At 38.2% G+C, this 20,591-nt stretch overlaps 1 long non-coding RNA gene and 1 pseudogene across 2 annotated transcripts; one reads left to right on the top strand and one right to left on the bottom strand.

The window, feature by feature from the left end:
- Window positions 1-14,528: 14,528 nt before the first annotated feature.
- On the top strand, window positions 14,529-15,514 carry LOC148695715 (uncharacterized). Its single transcript, XR_015964914.1, has 2 exons — window positions 14,529-14,804; window positions 14,883-15,514. It is a non-coding gene; the product is annotated as an uncharacterized LOC148695715 (long non-coding RNA).
- Window positions 15,515-18,462: 2,948 nt separating this feature from the next.
- On the bottom strand, window positions 18,463-20,368 carry LOC137734127 (UDP-glucuronate 4-epimerase 3 pseudogene; annotated as a pseudogene). Its single transcript, XR_015964903.1, has one exon. The product of XR_015964903.1 is annotated as a UDP-glucuronate 4-epimerase 3 pseudogene (transcript).
- Window positions 20,369-20,591: the final 223 nt, after the last annotated feature.

Below are 20,591 nucleotides of genomic sequence, written 5' to 3'. Positions count from 1 at the left end.
CATGAGTTGAATTACCCTACACATGATTTGGAGTTGGCCGCTATCATCTTTGCGTTGAAGTTGTGGAGACACTATCTTTACGGAGAGAAGTGTAGGATCTTTACAGATCACAAGAGTCTTCAGTATCTCTTTACTCAGAAGGAACTTAATCTTCGTCAACGGAGGTGGTTGGAGTTGCTCAGCGATTACGATTGCACGATTGATTATCACCCTGGTCGTGCGAACGTAGTGGCTGATGCACTTAGCAGGAAGTCACAAGGCCGTATTAATGCGTTGTACGCTAGTCGTGTTCCTCTTCTGGCTGACTTGCGTGCTACGGGAGTGAGGTTAGAAGCAGAAGATCGAGAAGTGGCGTTACTTGCTAATTTCCAAGTTAGGCCAATACTTGTTGATCGGGTGCTTGAAGCTCAGGTAGCTGATCAGGAGACTCAAGAATTAATTCAAGCTCGAGATCAAGGAAGGAGGCGAGACCTCAGAGTTCGTGATTCGGATGGCATGTTGATGCTAGAGGGTAGAATGTTCGTGCCTAACAATGTGGATTTGAAGAAAGAGATTCTCGATGAAGCACATATCTTGGCTTATGCCATGCATCCAGGAGCTACTAAAATGTATCATACCATTCGACCATTTTATTATTGGTCGGGTATGAAGAGGGAGATAGCTGAGTATGTGAGTAGATGTGCTGTTTGTCAGCAGGTTAAAGCAGAAAGGAAAAAGCCGTTTGGGTTGTTGCAGCCGCTTCCCGTTCCAGAGTGGAAATGGGAAAATATCACTATGGATTTTGTGTACAAGTTGCCGCGTACACAAAATGGCTTTGACGGCATTTGGGTGATCGTTGATCGGCTCACTAAATCGGCACATTTTATTCCAGTGAGAAAGAAGTATTCTTTGAGCCGTTTAGCGGAGTTGTTTATCTCGAAGGTTGTGAAGTATCATGGTGTCCCTGTGAGTATTGTCTCGGATTGTGATCCACGATTTACATCGAAGTTTTGGGTGGCTTTTCAGGAAGCTTTGGGCACGAGATTACTTTACTGTACGGCGTATCATCCACAGACAGACGGACAGTCAGAGAGAACTATTCAGACGTTGGAGGATATGTTGCGAGCTTCGGTGTTGCAATTTGGTGATGCTTGGCACCAGCGGTTAGATTTGATGGAATTTGCCTACAACAACAGTTTTCATTCGAGCATTGGCATGGCGCCATTTGAGGCTTTGTATGGTAGATCTTGTCGCACACCGTTGTGTTGGTCAGAGGTTGGCGAGAGAGTTTTAGTGGGTCCGGAGATTGTTGAGGAGACTACTCAGAATGTTCAGGTGATTAAGTCTAACCTGAAAGCAGCTCATGACAGGCAGAAGAGTTTAGCAGATCGGCATGCTACGGACAGAGTGTATGAGGTCGGAGACTGGGTATTTCTGAAGCTTTCACCGTGGAGAGGTGTCGTGCGATTTGGAAAGAAGGGGAAGTTGAGTCCCAGATACATCGGGCCATACATGGTCACAGAACGAGTTGGTGAGGTAGCTTACAGGTTGGAGTTGCCTCCGGAGTTGGCTAGAGTGCATAACGTTTTTCACGTGTCTATGCTCCGACATTATGTTGCTGATCCATCTCACGTGATACCTCCTCAACCGTTAGAGATTAATCCAGATTTGACGTATGACGAGGAACCGGTGACGATCATCGATTGGAAAGAGAAGGTTCTGAGGAACAAGACGGTGAACTTAGTGAAAGTTTTGTGGAGGAATCATTCAGTCGAGGAAGCTACATGGGAGACAGAAGATCGGATGAGGGATTTGTATCCTCGATTGTTCTTTGACCACTAGGGGTTGCTGCTTGGTTATTTTGAATTTCGGGACGAAATTCTATTAAGGTGGGTAGGTTGTGACATCCCGTCCCGGGATTATTAAAACGTACATGTGAAATGACCATTTTACCCCTAGTTTGTTTTCGTTATGTTGTCTTGGTCATTTTGTGTGGTGTTGGCATGTGCTGGGCCACACACACACACTGTCATCTCCCTCACCCTCTGTCTTCTCTCTCTCTCTCTCCCGTGCTCCCATTTCTTCTTCTTCCTTCTGTAAACGTACGGACACACACCCAACCCACCAAACCTTAGCAGATCGAGGAAACTAAGGACACCTTCGAACTCGTGAAGCTCGTGCGAGTGCAACCATACCATTTTCAGGTGAGAAATCCTTCGTTTTCACGTCGATTCGAGGTGGTCCGATTTGTGTACTGTTCATGCAAACATTAACTACAATGTTTTTGGAATTTTGAAGCTCGTAGATGTCTTAGTGAGGTCCCAAGGAGCCTTGGAGTGCTTCGTTTGACGAATTTGGACGTCGGGATAGCTTGGTTCGAAGTTGGCCGGTTTTTGAGTTTGGAGACAGGTATGATCGTGTGGTTTTTAGCCTTTAAAAGTAGTATATCGTGATTCTACAAGTCCTAAGCTTCATTTTGGTTCAAGAATCATGAAAAATGGTTGAGAAACGAGTGAGAAAACGAAGTTAGAAGTTTTTCCAGTTTTCCGGCGCCGGCGACGTCGCCGGAGGCTCGCCGGAGAAGGTGACGGAATATTCCGTCAAATCTGACGGAATATTCCTGACGCCGTTGACGGAATCCGTTAGAACTAACGGAATATTCCTCACGGCGTCAGTTGACGCCGTCCGTGTGCACCGCACGTGCCTGCGCGTGGCCGGCGCGTGTGGCCGTGCCTTGGTCGGCGCGTGCGGCGGAGGAAAATTTTTCTAAAAATATGGTTGTGATCCTGAGGTTGTGTAAAGCACGTTGGTATATTCATTTGTCCAATTTGAGCAATGTATGAGAAGTTATTACGAGAAGTTGGTTATGTGCTTTAAAGTTAACGTTTTTATAGTTATTTCGCATATAGGTGACACGTATTCCGAGGACGAGCGTGCGCACTTGAGGCAGGGGGGCTACGACCCTTCCACATACCAGTGAGTGGGCTTTTGTTTTCCGTATATACCTATATACAATTATTTTCCCAGAAATTGAGTAAAAAGGGTTATTGGTCTTATGCCATGCATATTATTATTATTGATTATGCACCCTTAGCCGCATTATTAGTTGCATACACATACATATGCATGTTGGGTGCTGTGGACGCACAGGTAAGTGCCAGGTAAGTGGTATTCATATTTACATTCAGTAGTGGTTTGAGATGCTTAGAGAGCTCATAACCTGCACCCCCGGTGTTAGTGCTCCCGCCCAGAGTAGGGCACAGTCCTTCACGTGATGTTCACCTCCCGCACCACACGCTCAGCTTGGATCCAAGTTAGGTGCACAGTCCTGTCGTACATACCACTTTAGGTGGTTCCGACTCGTAGGTGACCCGCGATTATTCGCACAGCCTTCACGTGATCGTAGCACTAGAGCGTATATGTATATTACACCCAGGCCTGTCGTACAGACCACTTTAGGTGGTTCTGACTCGTGGGCAGGTTCAGTTATTGAGTTTTGAGATTTGAGCTCTATATGCAGCCGTACAGGTCACGTTAGGTGACTCCGGCTGCCAGATTACATGTTATTGATTTGAGTTATACCTGAGCACTTGCATTTCATCATGAGGTTTCGACATGGCATATCTTGAGCATGATTGGCATACCCTTGAGCATGTTTGGCACATCTATATACATACGTATATATGTTATTTTCTGGGAAGTATACAGGTTTTACGGCGAGGGGTTAGAAAGTATTTTACTAAATGGTTTTAGAAAAGATTTGTTTTTGCCCACTCACGCTTTTGTTTTGCGCCCCTCCAGGTTCTAGTTGCTTAGCAGGTTCGGTGGTTTCCCAGAGGGTTCTTCCGGCTTTTCTGACAGATACTCACCAGCGTAGGGTCACCTTCGGGTGTACTTTTGTCGCAACTTTTCTTTTGGACTGCTGTAGTCTTGCTCTGAAATTGTATCTCACTTACGCTAGCACTTGTTTTAGTACCTTGTATGCTAGTTTTAAATTATTCGTACCTTTTTATTACTATTTTTTTTTTTGTTTTTTTTAGCTTCCGCACATGCACATGGTTACGTCACCTTCGTGTGACGACCAGCACGCCCTGATCTCGGTCGGGGTGTGTCAATTAGTCTCTTGAATCTTCATTACGCAAGTAAAACATACGAAACCCTAAATTGTATATTATTGTTCATATATGTAGGGTGATTAAATTAGGTTTTGCAAAATCTTTTTAGTTTTGTCGATTTAGGTCATTGATGATTTTTCTACTTTTCTTAGTTTTTCGAATCAAACAAACAACTTGATTTCATTGGTATGCAGTTTCAATTTTTTTATTTTTATTATAGCAATTTCGTTTCCGCTTGATTTCATTGGTATGCAGTTTCAATTTTTTTATTTTCATTATAGCAATTTCGTTTCCGCTGAGTATTAATCCTATCCATGGTATCACCTTTTTTTTAAATCAAACTTTTTCTGTTATTTATTAGGGTTCATTTTTTTTTAAAATGAAACAGGAGAATTCATCCAAGGCATTGCAGGGAGGGAGATGGAGGTTACAGTATTTTCATGTTTTTGTTTCTCATATTTTTTTTATTTTTTTACGCTGTGTTCAAAGTTTGATTATTGTTTTTTTTCAATTTTATCCTATTATATATTAATTTTTAATTTAGATTAGTGTCTTCTTTATTAGTTATAATCCACATCATCATCCAAGTCATTTAATTTTAAAACTCTCCGCATCACTCTTAATTTAGACCGTTGAATGTTATAAAATCTAAGGGCTAAGGAAGTGTAAAAATGTTTGTCAAAATATTTGTCTATTTTTAGCACATGTCGTACTTTCCCATTTGTCGTATTTTTAGCACATGTCGTATTTTTAGCCTTGGTGTGGAGACTTAGAGGTTTTCAATTTTGGGAACTTGGAGAAACCTTTTCATCCATCCAAATCCATGGATCTAAGATGCAAGGAACCCTCTCTTTGGGTGATTAGCCTTTGCTTATGCAAAGAGGAATCTACAAAGGTATTGATTTCTCAACTCACTTTGTTTTGAGTTGAGTCTTGGTTCACCTATCTACTAGGCTTTGAAGTTCATGGGTTAAGTTTTGTTTTTGAGTGCATATAAACATGATTCCGCCTTTTAATTGTTAATTGCATGTTGTTGATGTTGCTCAAATGAACTTGTTTTTCACAAATTTTCCTTCAGAGACGACCCATTCGACATCTTTGCTGATCTTTTTTGGGAGACCATTCATGAAAACAGCCCGCACCAAGATCGATATGTTTAAAGGGACTTTAACGATGGAATTTGATGGGGACATTATTGATTTTAATATTTCTAAAACTATGAGATTTCCTAATGATGATCATTCATGTTTTTCTATTGATATCATTGATTCATTGGCGCAGGAACATCTTGAACAATTACATGAGGATGCACTTGAAACAGTCATTACAAGTGGATTAGGATTGAAAAACCAATTGGTAGCACCAATTCCACCCCACGGCACCAATCTGGAATTCCATTCCGTGCCCTTTTGTGATGATGTAATTGAAGTGGTGGCTGCCCTAGAGTCATTGCCACGACAAACTTGTAAGTTCCAAACCCCAATTTCAATTCCCATTTCAACTAATAAGTTGTTTCCTTCAGTGATACAGCCACCTTCCCTTGAGCTTAAACCGTTACCAAACCACTTGAAGTATGTTTTCTTGGGCGAACAAGAGACATTGCCCGTCATTGTGGCTTCCTCACTCACGGCACAAAAAGAAGACAAGTTGGTGAGGGTTCTAAAGGAGCACAAAACAGCCATTGGTTGGACTTTGGCCGATATCAAGGGAATAAGCCCCACTACATGCATGCATCATATACTCATAGAGGAAGGGGCTAAACCATCTCAAGAAGCTCAACACCAACTCAACCCTCCAATGATGGAAGTCGTAAAGAAGGAAATTATCAAACTCCTTGATTGTGGCGTGATCTATCCCATCTCTGATAGTTGTTGAGTTTCACCGGTCCAAGTTGTTCCAAAGAAGTCCAGAGTCACAGTGGTAAAGAATGAAGAGAATGAGCTTGTGCCCACACGCATCCCCCACACGCATCCAAATAGGTTGGAGAGTTTGCATTGATTATAGGAAGCTAAACGCCACCACAAGGAGATATCACTTCCCTTTGCCATTCATTGATCAAATGCTTGAAAGGTTAGCGGGTCATTCTTTTTATTGTTTCCTTGATGGTTATTCGGGATATAATCAAATTGTTATAGCTCCAGATGATCAAGAAAAGACCACTTTTACTTGTCCATTTGGTACTTTTGCTTATCATCGTATGCCATTTGGTTTGTGCAATGCACCGGCCACCTTTCAAAGATGCATGGTAAGTATATTTTTTTATTATGTTGAGAAGATTATTGAGGTATTCATGGATGATTTTAGTGTTTTTGGTGACTCGTTTGATGATTGTTTGCATGTTTTTGGTGACTCGTTTGATGATTGTTTGCATGTTTTTGGTGACTCGTTTGATGATTGTTTGCATAATCTCACTTTAATCTTGAAAAGATGCATTGAAACTAACCTTGTTTTAAATTGGGAAAAATGTCATTTCATGGTAAAACAAGGCATAGTTTTGGGTCATATAATCTCTCAAAAAGGAATTGAAGTTGATAAATCAAAAATAGATCTTGTACGTTACTTACCTTCTCCTACTTCGGTAAGAGAGGTTCATTATTTTATTGGACATGCAGGATTCTATAGGTGATTTATCAAGGATTTTTCCAAGATTGCACAACCCTTTTGCCGTCTTCTTCAAAAGGAAGTGTCCTTCGAGTTCAATGAGGAGTGTGATAAGGCATTCAACCACCTCAAAGGCTTGCTTACCTCGACACCAATCATAGTTCCACCAGATTGGAGCATACCTTTTGAGCTAATGTGTAATGTATCTGATTATGCAATAGGGGCTGTTTTAGGTCAAAGGAAGAACAAGCAACCACATGTCATTTATTATTCATCCCAGACCTTGAATGATGCTCAATTGAACTACTCTACCACTGAAAAAGAACTTTTTGCTGTTGTGTTTGCTTTAGATAAGTTTTGTTCGTATTTACTTGGTACTAAAGTTGTTGTTTATTCTGATCATGCAGCTTTGAAGTACTTATTCACCAAGAAGGAGGCCAAACCAAGGCTAATTCGTTGGATGCTCCTCCTCCAAGAGTTTGATATTGAAATTAGAGACAAGAAAGGGAGTGAAAACATGGTGGCTGACCACTTGAGTCGTTTGGTGTGCAATGAGGAGTCTTTACTCATCCAAGAAACATTCCCTGATGAGCAATTATTGTCCATTAAGGTAAGTGAGCCTTGGTATGCAGATTTGGTGAATTATTTGGTGTCTAAACAAGTTCCAAACACCATATCCAAACACCAACATGATAAACTCAAGAATGATGTACGGTTTTATGTGTGGATGACCCATATTTATGGAAATATTGTTCAGATCAGATTCTTTGTAGGTGTGTGCATAATTGTGAGTTTAATTCAATTTTAACTTTTTGTCACACTTATGCATGTGGAGGTCATTTTGGCACACAACGCACAGCCCTTAAGGTGTTAGAATGTGGATTTTATTGGCCTACAATCTTTAAAGATGCTAGAAATTTTTGTATGACTTGTGATTGTTGTCAAAGAATGGGCAATATAGGTGCAAGGGATCAAATGCTGCAAACCCCTATATTCAATGTTGAAATTTTTGATGTTTGGGGCATTGATTTCATGGGTCATTTTCCTTCTTCATATGGTTTCACTTATATTTTGCTTGTGGTTGATTATGTCTCGAAATGGGTGGAAGCAAAAGCCACCCATACTAATGATTCTAGAGTGGTTGTAGATTTCATCAAAACTAACATCTTCTCTAGATTTGGGATGCCTAGAGTGCTCATGAGTGATGGAGGATCTCATTTTTGTAATCGCACCATTGAGGCGCTGCTCAAGAAATATAATGTCACACATAAGGTTTCAACACCTTATCACCCTCAAACCAATAGCCAAGCCGAGGTTTCCAACAGAGAAATCAAACAGATTTTGGAGAAGACCGTTGGGCCAACAAGGAAGGATTGGAGCTTGTGTTTGGAGGATGCATTGTGGGCATATCGTACGGCCTACAAAACACCTATTGGGATATCCCTCTTTCGGCTTGTCTATGGCAAACCATGCCATCTTCCCGTGGAATTAGAACACAAGGCACATTGGGCTGTCAAAACATTCAATATGGACATAGATGCGGCTAGAATTCATAGGAAGCTTCAATTGAATGAACTTGAAGAGATTTGGCTTGAAGCTTATGAGAATGCTTGCATTTACAAGGAGAAGACCAAAGCTTTCCATGACAAGATGATTCGTAGCAAAACATTCTCCATAGGGCAGAAAGTGTTACTTTTTTAATTCTCGCCTTGTTTGTTTCCTGGTAAGTTACGTTCTAAATGGATTGGCCCTTTTATTATTACTAATGTTTTTCCATATGGTGCAGTCCAAATCCAAAGTTTAAGGAATGCCAATAATTCAAGGTGAATGGGCATCATTTGAAGCCATATTATGAAAGTGTTGAAGGGCAGATTGTGGAGGATGTACCCCTCCATGCCGTGGGTTCCACTAGAGCTTAAGAAGAGGTATCGTCCGGTTGGAAGAAGTTAAAACAAGCACTTCTTGGGAGGCAACCCATGCATTCAAATAAAGAAGCCTTAGGCAATCCAACAATCTACAACCAGATTTGCGTTCCTAAACTCTTCTCTTTATTGCTTTTACTTTGCCATGATAGTTGTGTTTCTTATTTTATGTTGTTTGTTTGAATGTGAGTCTTTGTTTGAAACATTGAGGGCAATGTTTGATTTAAGTGTTGGGGGGGGTGTAAACAAGCTGTTTTTGCATGATTTTCGTAGGATTTTATTACCTATCACTTCTAATGTTGTTACTCACTGTTTTAAGTGATTTTAGTGTGTTTTGAAGTGTTTTTATGTGTCTTGAATAGAAAATACGAAAATTTTGAAAAAAATATTGAAAACAGTTTTGAAAAACCCAAAAAGAGTTGGTTTTGTGTGTTTGTTTGTGTTTTAGGGTACATTCCAACACAACGATGAGGAATTGGTTTTTAATTGCATGACTATTAAAGAAAGTTACAAACATGGATGGAAGTTTGATTTGCTCTTTGGTTTATGCTTAGTTGTAGTTGTTGTTTACGAATTCACATGTAATCACAAGAAAAGATCAATTTTTGTAACATGCTTGAAGGAAGGAACTCAAACTAACGCTACAACCCTGAGAGACTTGAACCTAAACTTTGCTTGGAGAGTTATAAATCTGTGGATTATTGTTTTCTAAAGTTGTTGCATGATCTCATTATTCTTTGCTTGGTTGCTACTAAGAATGCGTTTCATCATTATAGTTCCAAATACTAGAACTCATGCCCATTTCATTCAAAGCATGATATTGATTGCATAACATATAATAAGATGAAGTTGTTTAGTTAAACCTAAGCCAAAAAGCCTAACCCTTTTGCATATGTATTGTAGGATTAACCCTTTTGAGCCTTATCTAGCCTATTTTCTTTGTTAACCACATTATCCTCACCTAGCCTAGATTAGGACTATCCATACCCTTGTTCTTAAATAATAGTGAAGCATGACTTAAAAGGAATTCCTTTTGATCAACATATTGCAAAAAACAAATGTGGGGGAATGTAAAAGGGCATGGCAAAAGAAAAGAGAAAAGAAAAAATAAAAAAAAATGAGAAAAGTTGTGAAAAGAAAGAAAAAAGTTGAGAAAAAAGTGAGAATGAACTCACAAGTATTGGTTGTTGAAGAAAGGGTCCAAAAGTTTGGATTTGACCCTAAGTTTTGTGCGAATCTTCCCTTTGTGTTTAAAAGTTGATTTCTGCCATCAAAAGTGAATTTAGGTGTCAATTCATTACTTTGCTTCCTATTGCTTTAAGAACCTTTGATTATCCTTTACCTTTCTTTGTTAGTCAATACCTTAGCCTCATTACAACCCTTAACTTCTATCTTGATGTTATGTGTTCAATATGTGGAGTTTGAAATTGGTATGAGCATATGGAATCCCTAGTTCTCATTCTAAGTAGTAGCATTCCATTCATGAGATCATATACATGTCATTGTAATAATTCCAGAAAATGCTTTCTTTGTTATAGCATATGTGAGTGCTAGTCTACATGTTTACATCAATCTACTCACATATACCTAGTGTAGGGAGTGTAGTCAGAAAATCTGTGTGAAAATAGAGAGTATATCTAATGAGGAATTGAGGGAATTCTCCAAGGCATGTTACTACATTCAAAATGTTGTTTTAATTGATTAAATGTGAGCGAGTAAGTGGTAACTATGGTTAAGTGTTTGATCAAGTGTAAAGAGAGCTAAAATTTGTGGGAGTAGTGATCTTTAATGTGTCATGTTCATTGAAAATCCCTGAGGTAAATGTTGGAAGGTCTAGAGTTTGTTTTGTTTTGTTAGTTTTGTTCGTTTTGTTTTGCTCGAGGACTAGCAAAAGCTAAGTGTGGGAGAATTTGATAGAAGCATATTTAGGCAACTTAGTTAGCTTGTTTTCTTACATTTATGTTGTTAGTTCATAGTTATTAGTATTTTGAGCTATTTTCCATTTTGGCTATAAAACCTACAAAAAATCATGATCACTTTCATCTACAAGTTGCAAACGACTATTTCATAAACACCCCAGGTACTCTCTAGACCTATTGCATGTCATGATCGACTAAAAATTTGTGATTTCCAATTTAAATTTGGGTTTTAGTAAGGAAGTCAAAAATCTTTTCTTGCTGTGGAAACAATTCGAGAGTTTTTCTTTGAACGAAAGGCAATGGCTGAACACGAACATAATGATGCGACTGCCCAAATGTTCATACACAACACCACCTCTCTCAAAGGAAGCTACTGCCATACAACTCAGCTTGCCAAGCAGTTCTCCAAAAGACCGCTTTTGATTCCATAAAAAGAGCCCGACTCGCAGTGACAAAAGCTCTTTTCAGTTTTCAGCATGTCAAACGCAAAAAGGAAAAAAAAAAAAAAAAAAAAAAGACAATTTAAAAGTTTAAGCTGCAGATAACAATTTACTCTTTATACTAATATTTTTGTATTATTCGATATTTACTGACCCTCTGCTTTGCTATATACATTCTGCATCTGCAAAAGATACACTCTACCAAAGAGAAAAGCTAACACAACTTCCACTGCACAAACTCTACAGGAAACAACAACCACAGGCATTACATCCTCTTCCCTTGAAAGAGAGTACGCATTCTTCCATTTTCATATTATTCATTTCACTTTAGAGTAATCTTCAAATTAAATATTCCATCTCAATCTGCATCATTTAAACATGCATAGTTTCTTTAATGCAATTAATCAAAACACATAATAATATCTAACACAAAAAAAACACAGACAGATATCAAAACATAAAAAACATCATTGCGTATTACATTGATTCACAAGGTAATTATTAGGATTTTCTGAACATCATATGACTCACTTTAATCATACAAAATTAATATTACACAATGGGTTTTTTTATTAACACTCCACATGTTGTTGAATACACCCCACTTAAAAATGTAATACTAAAGAACTTGTAACTCTAATATGAAATGACTATTCGAGCCATCATAGCTGCTCTTACTCTCAATTGTAGAACAAAACCCTAAAAATACAAACAAGTTGATGAAAATATATCTTTTGATGAACGGAACAAAAAATCAAGTTTTGCTCCTCGTTCATTCATTGGTTTTCACATTCAAGAAATTATTTAAATAATGGAATAAAAATTTGACTTTTTGCAAAGCCCTGCTCTAATTGGAATCCAAGAAATAGAAAGAAAACTGGATAATGTTGAAAATTTTAAGATGTAATTAAATGTAATATTCTTGTGGCTATTTGATAATGAAGGAATTCAATGTTTTTTGGCTGGTTGGAACTGACATGACTTTATAAGAACAGTTCCTACCATTTGTTCATCAGGCTTCTTAGAATCCAATGTGATTGTTCAAGAAAATTTGATGGATGTTTATAAATCAAACGGCAAGATAGAGATTTTATAACAATTTAATTCATCTTTCTTGTTTTTAAAATGTGGATTATTCCTTTTGTTTGAAAGAGATGAAGAGTTTGATGTGTGGTTAATTAGTTGTTGATTGTCGGGTGTGTGAGATGTGAGGTATGGGGTGTATGAGATGTGAGGTGTAAGGGTAGTATTGGAAAATACGTGGGATGAAAAATTTTAATTTAAAAAGTAAATGTGCGGTGTAGGGTGTAGTCAACAAAATGTGGGGTGTTAATAAAACAAGCCTTGCACAATAATTTAAAATAAAAAAAAAAATGTGAGAACCACTTGAATAGAGGAATTAATTGTATTTCATTGTTGTTCTCCATAGCAACTGGGGGTCAAAAAACACCAAATTTGATGACTTATTTAAGGGAAAGACGAAATAAGAGCATGCTACTGAAGAAGTTGCAACATATGTGGAGGAGGCCTCCGTTGATTGTGTACAAACAAAGTAAGAGTCCAAGGGCAAGGTAAGGAATGGTTTGGAGATATTAACTCTTCTGGAAAATTAACTCTTTACTAACCCATTCAACTCCTATATATATTTTGCATCATACGTCAAAAAATATATATATATATACACACATACATACATACATATAGGAATAGGATCAAGGGACAAACATTTTGACAAATATTTTTACACTTTTTTTAAACCTTTAGATTACAAAACATCCAATGGTCCATATTCATTCATTAAATAACATGGATGCTTAAGTAGATTTTAACTAATATTAAACATAAAAATAAAATTCAAAAAGCATAAAATATGGAAGGTAATTAAAAATAAAATTAAAAAGGAAGAAACCCTAGTTTTAAGTGTGCAAACAAGAAAGGACGTAGAACTCCCTTGATTCAAAGTACTGTAACCTTCATCTCCCTCTTTGCCGATGGAGTATGCAACTTTCATAGGATTGATATGAAATTTTGATGCCTTCTACAATGAATCAAGCTATTAGTCTTTTGAATCTTCATTACGTAAGTAAAACATACAAAACCCTAAATTGTGTATTATTGTTCATATATGTAGGGTGATTAAATTAGGTTTTGCAAAATCTTTTTAGTTTTGTCGATTTAGGTGATTGATGATTTTTCTACTTTTCTTAGTTTTTTCGAATCAAACAAACAACTTGATTTCATTGGTATGCAGTTTCAATTTTTTTATTTTTATTATAGCAATTTCGTTTCCGCTTGATTTCATTGGTATGCAGTTTCAATTTTTTTATTTTCATTATAGCAATTTCGTTTCCGCTAAGTATTAATCCTATCCATGGTATCACCTTTTTTTTAAATCAAACTTTTTTTGTTATTTATTAGGGTTCATTTTTTTTTAAAATGAAACAGGAGAATTCATCCAAGGCATTGCAGGGAAGGAGATGGAGGTTACAATATTTTCATGTTTTTGTTTCTCATATTTTTTTTATTTTTTTACGCTATGTTCAAAGTTTGATTATTGTTTTTTTTTTTTTTTTCAATTTTATCCTATTAGATATTAATTTTTAATTTAGATTAGTGTCTTCTTTATTAGTTATAATCCACATCATCATCCAAGTCATTTAATTTTAAAACTCTCCGCATCACTCTTAATTTAGACCGTTGAATGTTATAAAATCTAAGGGCTAAGGAAGTGTAAAAATGTTTGTCAAAATATTTGTCTATTTTTAGCACATGTCGTACTTTCCCATTTGTTTTCTTATATATCCTAATGTTTTGATTGAAATTTAACAAATCATCTACGCTAGCAGCTCTCTTTGTCAAAATTTTGTAGTAACCAAATGGAAACCTCTACAGAGAAAAATCTGAAAGAAAAAAATTGATTTTTCAAAAGCCACTTAAATAAGTGACGAGCCTCAAGAACAGTGAAGCAGAAAATTAAGTCATGAGAAAGAGAGCATGTCATTCAGTCTAGTGTAAATAGGCTTTCAATGTAAAGTTAGTAGAATAAAGATACAAACTGAAAGACTAATGAAAGTGAGCAGTTTTTGAAACTGTATATGGTTTGGACTTAGAAGTCTGTCATTTTTGTTCTACATAAGCTCTTAATGTAAAGTCAGTAAAATATAGACATAAAATGAAAGACTGATCAATGCGGGCAATTTTTGAAATGTATAGGCCCTTTTGGTTGTACATAGGCTCTTAATATATATTCTACTCTTTCAATAATGAACAAAACTATTATCAATTAATGTTTCCAGCTAATCATTTATCATAACGGTTTTAAAACCTGCAACACCGCGCGAGTATTCTAGCTAGTCTAATCTAAATTACGAGAAGAAAACTCTAAAGTTGAGTGCAAATCAGAAACACACTGCCTTGCTTTAGTCAATTTTGCTAAACATAATGTTCCATAGTAGGTCGACAATTGAGTGTGATTCCAATAATATATAGTAAAAGGAAGAGAAGGGAAAAAGGAAACTAGATCGTTGAGTTGTGAGTTGTTTACATTTTGGCAGTGAGAGGTATGGTTGTGGCTGCTGTACCCTATGCGGTGCAAATCTTAGGAGGATTTATAGTTCAGGAAGGGAGATTCTTGTGCAGAATCAGCGATAAAGTGAAGATTTCACAAAATCGACTACAGTTACTGCGGGGCTTCCTAGGAGAAGCAGATGCAAGACAACAAGACGTGGAAACAGTTCGCATTTGGGTTGCAGAAATTAGAAATGCTGCTTGCGATTTGGAGGAGATGTCACAGATTTCTACCTCGTATTTGATTGTGATTTGATCATGGTATTAAGATAATTCTATGAGCAGAATTTTTCTACATTCATTCAGTTTTTGAGTGCTTTAAATAAACTTGTTGGCCAGGATGAAGATGGCTAACCTGCATTCATTGCTTGGTGTACAAGAAAAGGGAGTAAGCAGAGATTCTCCTTGAGTTGCTCCAAGTTGCTCGTCCGAAAGGAATTGAAAGGAAACAGAATCTACTTTACGCATCTCTGCTGTTTGGATTGATGGCCTTTCAGATGAAGAATTTAGTGGAAGAATCGAAACAACTCTCTTGGAAGGTTGCAGATTGCCGTTTCTGTATCATGGTAGTGCAAGAAACACAAGGATTGTTAAGCCTACTATGGTGAGGTTGTGGGCATTTCAGACAAGATGAACTTGGCTGAAGGTTTCGACGGTGATGTTACAGCCGACTAATTCGAGGAAATAGAATCACGGCCTCACAGAGGCCCTAGCATTTGAGTTTTCCTTTCCCTTTTCGACGCCATTCAATGGTTGTTTCGGGTTAATAAGATGATGTAGTTTGCAATTCCCTCATCAATTCGGTGTTCTTGAGCATTATTTGGTTGTTTGTCGATGTGGGATTCCTCACTCACAGCAATTCCGCCCATTTGTTTTTGTTTTGTGGTAGCCTTGGTAATAATTTTCAACTAACGATCAATTACAGCTCTTATTTTTAATTGGTTTGACTATGGAATATTTCAGTTGCTATATTGGTTTGCTTGATTTTTATTATCCTTTTGTGCTGCGTCTTTCTCTTCGTTATAGTATACGGTTTTAAACTCTGAATCCAACCTACTCATACTCATTTCTCTACTCACCACGCTAACTCAAGTGGCTTTTTGTGGTGCGTTTCTTTTGGAGGATTTGACTTGAAAACATAACCCGCTAGATTATGGTATACTGAAGAAAGAAATAGAGGACGAGTTATAAGCATTGATCAAGTTTGAAGGTAGAAGATGAAATATTTATAAAGAAAAGTATTCCCTTCAATACGATCAATTTTAGGGGGATTTTTTTTTAGGTATAGTATGATATTCATTCATAGAAATTGGAAAGATGTACAAGAGATGAGAATGGGGTGCAATTACATAAGCCTCGATAAAAATCTGGCCGGGACTTTCAACCCGATCGAAGGGGAAATGAGCATCCCGCATAGACATCACCATTTTCTTTTAGGGGTGTGATATTCACACACCTCATTTTACTTCTCACACACCCTTCTAATTTTCAGCCGTCAGATCAGATGAATTAAAAAAGATCAACGAACAGAAATTAACAAGAAGTGTGTAAGAAGTAATTTGGGATGTGTGATATCATTCATCACTAAAAGTGCCTCCATTTATTGTCACAAACATTATAATCTAGTGTCATTAATTTCTATTTGTTGTATAGAATAGTAGAGCCCCTAATTGCCGTTACTAAATTGAGACGGGTATTTTGTTCTCTCGTATTTTGGTGAGGAAAATGAAAGTTCAGTTTCTTAAGATGATCATCAACAAACAAAGATAACGACTTTTTATTTTTCAGGAAACAAAGAGACATTCTGTTTGGTTGATGAGAAAATCAACTGTACAGTGACATCTGGTTTTGATCATTGGTATCGTATCACAGGTGCCTGAAATTAGGAGCTATGTTAGCGTCAATTGTTTAACGATGGGCCTCCTAACAATCAATTATCACGACCCTCCATGCCCGCACGAATGACAGAATTTAGCTAAATCCAACCAATGTCAATTCAAGAAAATCCATATTGGAGCCAAATGACTGTCTGGATTTTTGAAATTACTTAGGCTTTGCTGATGTAAAGGGATCCTCTCCTGATCCCTTCCTCCTATTCCACCAAGTTCGGAGATCCAGACCACTGAAATTTGATCCAACAGCTACTAACAGGGGCCCACTTTAAAAGTTATAATAACTTTAGCCGTTTGATTAAATTTCAATGGCCCGGATCTCCAGACTTGGTGGATTAGGAGGAAGGGATCCGGAGAGGATCCCTTTCCTTGATGACAAGTTAAATCAAGCACACACACCCAACACAATTTCTGAAAAGTGTCCAAAATTCAGGCACATCAAATAATTGAATTGTTAAAAGAGGCCCTCTCCAAAGAACATATAATGAAAGGCAATAAACGTCTAAATATGCAAAACAAACTAACAACACATATAAACATATGTCGAATCGGCATAGACGAAAACTCATTACCTTTTGAAGCTTATTGTTCCGTTCAACACGTCAAATGATCCGAGACAGGAAGGAAGACAACTATACGCTTTGACGCCTTCCCACTCTTTCCCACTTGTTCCTTTCTGCATGCTCTGCCAAAACTTGATAATTTTCTCTCACCCAACACGTGTTATGCTACCGCACTTTCAATCTGGACTTTATTAGACGGTTTCTTGTTGAATGTATGCTACAGATTAACAGTGTTGATAACATAACATGCCAGATATCTGAGAAAAAAATATTACCCCTTCTCGAATTTCTTTCAAAATAATCTTAATGACTCAGTAATCCTGCAACTTATTAGCCATCCAAGACACAAACTACTAGTTTATAATAGAATGCAATCTTTCCCAAGCATGTAAAGACAGTTTAACAAAGAGGCAAGCGTATTCTTGCCGTCTTCTGGAACTAAAATTGGTAGAGCATGAGATGGATCACAAGAAATAAATGAATTGTAATGAAAAGCAAATCAACGGTTTTCTGACAGAGCACTGCTGTTACACATTCTACTTAGGCACACATTCTTCTTACCCTACTTGCATTCCGGAAAAGTCCAACCATGTTACTGAAATTGAAAAAAAAAATGTCCAACCCTGTATTTGGACTATGGAATTACCATCTTTGCCATAACTCACTTACTAAAACAAAGACAACATACAGTTTACCAAAACTATATCATGCACAAATAAGGAAATGTGGATAAAAAAGAGATGAAAGAGTTACTTGAGGTTGTTTTAAGTTTTAACATACGTAAAATGCCAAACGGGACTTCCAAAATCAGCCAAAGGAGGAAAAAGAAGAAGGGTAAAGTCTGTAACAAAAGACATTGACAACAGAAGAAAGATATATAAACAAATGAACAGAAGTTTTCACTTTCCACTTTTTTATGTACTTTACATTCATCGTCTTTCAACAAAAGAAGAAAACCAAAAGGTTAATAAGAACCCTAAACGAGAGATAACCAAATGATAGAGAGATTCAAATCTAACTCAGAGTAACAATTAAAAGTTCTTTGGCTAACTGATGTCATTTCCAAGGAATACAGTAAATGAGCACCCAAATTCATGATATAGAGTATAAAGCTTAGCAGAACATATAATTTTAGCACCCCAAATATCATGTGTATTATTGACAATATAAACCAGAAAGTAAAGGAAAACTGAAATGCAAACCTGATATGCAAGAATGATCTGTCATTAACTCTAAGCACTAAAAGGGGGAGCAGGATTAGCCTTGCAGTTGCGCTACATGACGTACTTAAGCTTGTTCTAAAGGTCAGAGTGCAGGGCGACAAAGTCAGCTGCAAAATTAACCATAAAACTGCAGCATAGGAATCGATGGACATCAATTACAGACATTAATTACAAAAAATACAATTTATGAAAAACAAATAACATATTGCACAAAAATATTGGGATTCACTTCATACAGTAGTTAGGATCCAAACTATTGTGCGCTATTTTATTGATTGCTTGGCAATGATATACGTTCACCAATTAGCATATGCTCTATCAGTCATGAATTCTACAACGCCATAGCTCCAACAATTACATTCCAACAAAAAAAGAAAGAGATGGTCCTCAATTTCGCTCAATACAGCATGGAAGTGCTTGGAAGACAGTCTCCCACAACCACAGAACTTCTTCACCATAGTTCACAAGGTTCCTCCTCATATGGCATTACATCATAATGATATATAGAAAAACAAAACAGGCACTGACAGAAACGTTAAAAACAATCATAATATTTATATTCAACAAGAATTCAAAGGGGTCTACCGCACAATCAAAAGAATTTTATCATCCAGAGGCTTTCTTCCCACCAGAATAGTAACTGAGGTACCACCGTACGAATTTCTTCAGCCCTGTCTGCAGATCCGTTGTGGGCTTATATCCAAGTTCCCTCTGAGCCAAACTGATGTTTGCGTGTGTAAACTGAACATCCCCATTACGTGGCAACTTTGTTATCTTTCTCTTAGCCTTCACCTTCAAAAGTCTCTCCAAAATGGTCACAAGATCCGTAACTGGAACAGGCGATGTATTCCCCAAATTGAAAACCCGCAATTGGGCAGGCCCCTTCTTCTTTCCCCCGCTCCCAGTACTCTTCTCGGCGGTATCTAATGATGCCAAGCATCCCTTCACAATATCATCAATGTAGGTAAAATCCCTTGCAACCGTTCTATGATTAGCCCCCTCAAAGATTGGAATGGTCTTACCCTTCAATATATCCCTTGTGAAAAAGAAGTACGCCATATCAGGCCTTCCCCACGGGCCATAAACAGTAAAGAACCGTAACCCGGTAAGGGAAAGGCCATGGATATGGTTGTAAGTGTGTGCAATTTCCTCACCGGCTTTCTTGGTGGCGGCATAAAGACTAGCCGGCTGGTCAGTCCGATCTCTTTCCGAAAAGGGTACCTTAGTATTTAATCCATAAACAGAACTAGAACTTGCCCAAACAATTGCAGGTTGTGGATTTGCATTTTTACAAACTTCAAGAAGATTAACAAGACCAGCTATATTACTATGAACATATGAGCCTGGGTTTTCCATGGCATACCTCACACCAGCTTGGGCAGCCAAATGCATCACATGGGTGAACGCCACCACCTCGAAGAGCTTGCTCAGCAAAGGGGCGTCGTTTATGTCGCCTTCCACAATGAACACCCCACTCCGCTCCAAAAGCGCCTGCCGAGCCCTCTTCAACGAAGGGTCGTAGTAGTCATTGAAGCAGTCCAGACCAAGGACCCCATCACCGCGGCGTTTGAGCGCCGCCGACACGTGGGTCCCGACGAAGCCAGCAGCACCGGTGACGAGGACGGAGATTCCGTGGCGGGACCGGACTTTGGCGGAGGACCTGACCCGTTTTTCCCAGGCGGGTCCGCCCCAATTGTAGGTTCTGAGAGAGCGGCGCGAGGGATCGGACGGCAGAGAATTGGAGGATGGCGAGCGAAAGAAGAAGATCAAGATCAAGCCGAGGAAAACAAAGGACCAGAATGTGAGCTTGGCGAGAGAGCCGTGCAAGCGGAGGCGGTGAATGTAGGGCGACTTGTCCATCTTGAACTTGCCAGGCGTCGGCGGACTGTTGTCAAGGTGGGACATTTGCTTGAGCTGGGTCACCTTCAATGGCGAATGTGAGCAAAACCCAGGTCTCGGATTGCTGAATTTCAGGCGGAAAGCTTGGATTGGGGTCTGGTTTAGGGTTTGATGAACTGGGTTCCTCGAGATTTCCTCAGAAAACGGCGGTGGCGGCGCCGGCAGTGGTGGCAGTGGTTGCTGAAAGGAACAAGTGAGCTACTCTTACCTCTTTTCCATGGTCTGATTAGGTAATGGTTAGGACCTTTGGGCCACCATAGGTTACTAGTATTTATTAGGCCCACTGCTAATATTAAGCCCACTAACACCACTAAACCCTAGCTATAAAGTTGAAAGCTTTTGATTTGGGTTAATGATTTGGGATTAATCACTGTTTAGAGAGAAGGAGAGGAAGTAAGGGAGAGAAATTGATGGAGATGAGAGGACAAAGAACTGCAATATTTAATGGAGATCAAACAAGATAAAAAATAA

This window comes from Pyrus communis, chromosome 7 (genome assembly GCF_041283825.1).
Source record: "Pyrus communis isolate YQ-2024b chromosome 7, ASM4128382v1, whole genome shotgun sequence".
NCBI lineage: Eukaryota > Viridiplantae > Streptophyta > Magnoliopsida > Rosales > Rosaceae > Pyrus > Pyrus communis.
This window is presented reverse-complemented; position numbering and strand designations above follow the sequence as displayed.